Source organism: Mandrillus leucophaeus, unplaced genomic scaffold, assembly GCF_000951045.1.
Source record: "Mandrillus leucophaeus isolate KB7577 unplaced genomic scaffold, Mleu.le_1.0 Scaffold61, whole genome shotgun sequence".
Lineage (NCBI taxonomy): Eukaryota > Metazoa > Chordata > Mammalia > Primates > Cercopithecidae > Mandrillus > Mandrillus leucophaeus.
Genome location: NW_012106586.1, coordinates 1503449 through 1507415, shown reverse-complemented (window position 1 = coordinate 1507415; position 3967 = coordinate 1503449). Strand labels below are relative to the sequence as shown.

Genomic DNA, 3967 nt, shown 5'->3' with positions numbered 1-3967 from the left:
ACAGTCCTGGGCTGTTGTTCCATTCTTCTAGACCTTTCCATTTCTCACTTTAAAAAAATGATCTTCTACGAGAGCTGCCTTTTGAAAACCAATGAAATCACCTCCTTGTGTAGAAACCATGTCCCTTCTGCCTCTACGACAGCCCCTGCTTGTTAGTTTAATGTGAATACTTTGACAGCTTCACCCAGATGACCTTCCTGGCTTCATTCCTGCTGCACCTGTCCCCTCTCCACACATACTAGCTTCCAGCAAGCCCAGACTGTCTCCAATCCGGCTCTGTGCTTACTGGCCCTGGGGTCCTCCACCAGCTTAAATCCAAATCGTCTTGAGTTCCAGCGCAAACACAGCAGCAGCCCAAGAGCCAGCTCTGGCCCCTTCAGTCAGAATCCACCTTTCTCCCAGCATAGCATTTCTACTTCTTGTGGCCATCCCAGCGGGACAGAGTGAATCTCAGGACACTTCTGTACATATTTGCCTCCCCCACCTGGCCACTTTCTCCTTGAGGCCAGGAGTCATCTGTCCCTCTTGGTCCCTCTCACTGCCAGGCCAGTGTGAGCCCCACAGTAGGTATTTCTGTTGACTTCAACAGTGTCCAGATGCAAATAACTGCAGTCTCAAAGGTGCTGCAGGGGCGCCTCCTCCTAAAGTTGCCGCTACTCTTCCACACACCCCCCACCACACACAGCCTTCCCTCTGTAGAGTCGGGAGGCTTCTATTCTGAATCCCTGGTTCCCACGACTCACCGTAATGATGTCTGTGCCATATTTCTTTTCCAATTCCCTATTGCTGAGTTTGTGGTCATCCTAAAGTCCATGAAAGGAAGAACAGAGTGAATAAGATAATTCCAAAAGACTCAAGCCCCAAGCTTTGACCAGCCATGGAAGCTGGGAATAGCAGCTCTGAGGATGGGAGGGGACCAAGGAGTGTGGGGGACAGGAGAAAAAGAACTCCTGTGCTAGGCAGCTGTCCAGCGAAGGATGGCACTGCCTCAGGAGTGATTGTCCCTGAGTCGGCACAATCCTGCACTTGCTGTTACTATCCAGAAGCTGCCTGCAGCTTTTCTGAACAAAGCCATGCACCTCGCTTCAGTCTGAACTCTGGCGCATACATGTCCTGGCACCCTCATCTTCCAGGTGCCAATGAGCTGGAGGCTTCCCTCAGACCTGAACCCTGGGATTGGCTGGGGCTGCTGGCAAAACCACGCTAGACCCCGCTTCATGGGCTGGCACAACTCCTCCCCCTTCGCTGTGTGGGCTCTGGCAGGGAAAAGCAGCTTCCCTCACTCAAGCGTGACGCTCAGGGAGCTCACTGGGCAGAGCAACCCTGCAAGTAAAGGTTCTGCTGAATAAACCCACACCATTGTGGCTGCCACTTGTGAATTCTGCTACAGAATCATTAGACTACAGCGGGGTTTCTCACCCGTGACCCTGCTGCCATTCTGGGCGAATAATTCTTTGTTGTGGGCTCCACCCACTAACATCCTCCCCTCAGTTGCGGTAACCAAAAATGTTTCCATTTTTCCCCTGGGAGAGGGGTGGGGGAATCCTCTTCTCCTCTCCCTTTGAGAACCACTGGCCTAAAGGACAAGAAGCCTCTTCCTGTAGCCGAAAACCTAGGGTGAGTCTTCCTGGCTCCCCCTACAAAGCCCAGCACTCAGGACTCTTTAAACCCCCATTGTGTGAAACAAAGATTGATACTGTTGACTGGTACTCACTTCATCTCTTTTCTTATGCATATGCAAAAAATAGTTCCATGTTGCAGTAAGAGACTAGGCCTTCCAATAAAACAGAATTCATTATTATCACTATTATCTTGGTTCTAGCCCTCTTCTCAGCCAGATTCTGCTTTGTTCCTTCATCCCTTCCACTAATACCGACTGAGTGTGATATTGCGGGGGATTCAGAAGATTAAGGCTGTGTTCTGCACAGAGCACAGCACAACACGCTAAGTTTTGGGCAGATACAAGTAGTGGATGATCCACGCCATTGTCTCCATGCACGGACCTCAGACTTCAAGGTCCCTGCAGATAGCAGAGGACCTTTCCTGTCCCTTCACCCTGGGCACGGGGATGAGAGCATGGGGGAGGGATGGGGTAAGGTGGTGGTGTGTGTCTGGGGTGCCCTCTACTGGCCAGCACTGGACTAGCACAGGGCAGCGCCCCACCCACCTCTAGGGTCATTACCTGGCCCTTTATTCAAAGGCCAGGATACTTCAGGTGTCATTAGGCACTAATTTGCCAAGAAAGGTTGGGAGGCAAAAGCATTCAATATGTTGCTGAAATTACAGGACCCTTGTAATGTCAAGGGAAAAATAGGTATGTCTTCAATCTTAAACGCTAGAGATAATGGGAAATAATAAGAACTATCTATCGTCTGGTGCTGTGCTGTCTTTTCCCCGTTTTATCTCATTTAATCCTCCTAGTAACCCTAAGAGGTAGAAAAAAAAATTCTTGTATTTTTCAAAATAGAAAACTGAACATCAGTTACACTGGGATTTGAATTGAGGTCAGTCCAATTTCAGGGATCTGTTCTTAAATGTCTATCATGATAGATACCGACAAATGCCCAGTCGTGTGCTGTAAAATGTTTAACAAACTCTCCAGGAAAGATAAATACAAAGCTCGGATTTGTAGAGTTTGCTGATTTCTCACTAGAACCAAATTTCAAGCTGCTAACAGGATGTCAGTCAGCCTGCTGAATTTCTGAATACTTCACAAATGGCTCTCTAGCACAAAAGAGCAGTCACAGAGCTTTAAGATCTGCCAAGGACGGTGGGGACAATCCAGCACATCTCAAGCTCAGTGTAGAAGTTTCCCCTTCTGTGATACCGATAAAATCTGTCACATTTCAGACCCAAGGCAGTTTTATTACTAAAGTGGCCAGTTTGGGCCAGACACAGTGACTCACACCTGTAATCCCAGCACTTTGGGAGGCCCAGGCAGGTGGATCATCTGAGGTCAGGAGTTCGAGACCAGCCTGGCCAACATGGCGAAACTCTGTTTCTACTAAAAATAACAAAAATTAGCTGGGTGTGATGGCGCCTGTAATCCCAGTGACTCGGGAGGCTGAGGCAGGAGAATCGTTTGAACCCAGGAGGCGGAGTGTGCAGCTGAGATAGCGCCATCGCACTCCAGCCTGGGCAACAAGAGCAAAACTCTGTCCCCCAAAAAAAAAAAAAAGCCAGTTTTAATAACTCCAGAGCACTTCCTTAATAATAAGAATATTGCACACCCCTAAAGCACCTGAATTGCAATGTCCTCATCTCATTGATTCCCCTCATAGACCCAGCAAATTATTTATTTCCCATTTTACACAGAGAAAATGGACCTTCAGTGAGGGTCAGTCATTTGTTGCCAGTTTCAGCTCAGTGGAGACGTGGGACTCTGATGGGGCCTGAGGTCCTCCCAATCCAAGCTCCACATTTTTACCACTGAAACTGCTTTTCCCTGCGGTTTCTTTCTGCATGGCCTAGGGGCTTCGGTTTTCCTCCTCAGAAGTTCCAGCTCAAATAGTTTTACTAATCAGTTGAAAACTGGTAAGTGGTTACTTACCTCTCACTGAATCAGCTGTGGGGAGAGAGGTCTGGCCTTGCCTGTGGGGCCTGGAATCAGAGGCTCCTCCTTCTGAGTTCTACAGGGAATGCCTCCAACCAGAATGCAGGAATCCTGCAGAGGTCCTGACCTCTGGGCAGATACTATCACACCATTCAAAACACACACACACAACACACATACACCACATACACCACACGCACACCACACACATACACACACCACACACACACCACACACATACACACACCACACACATACACACCACACACACCACACGTACACACCACACACTAGACACACACCACACATACCACGCACATACACCACATACCACACACATACACATACACACACCACACACACACCACACACATACACACACCACACACACACACCACACACACACCACACACA

The 3967-nt window shown here is 48.8% G+C and overlaps 1 protein-coding gene across 1 annotated transcript in view; it reads right to left on the bottom strand.

The window, feature by feature from the left end:
• The window catches only part of ATP12A (ATPase, H+/K+ transporting, nongastric, alpha polypeptide), a 30902-nt gene that overhangs the window by 26051 nt on the left and 884 nt on the right, over positions 1–3967 (bottom strand). Inside the window, exon 2 of the mRNA XM_011999984.1 lies at positions 744–803. The gene's annotated coding sequence lies outside the window, so the exon portion shown is untranslated. The remainder of the gene's footprint in view (positions 1–743; positions 804–3967) is intronic.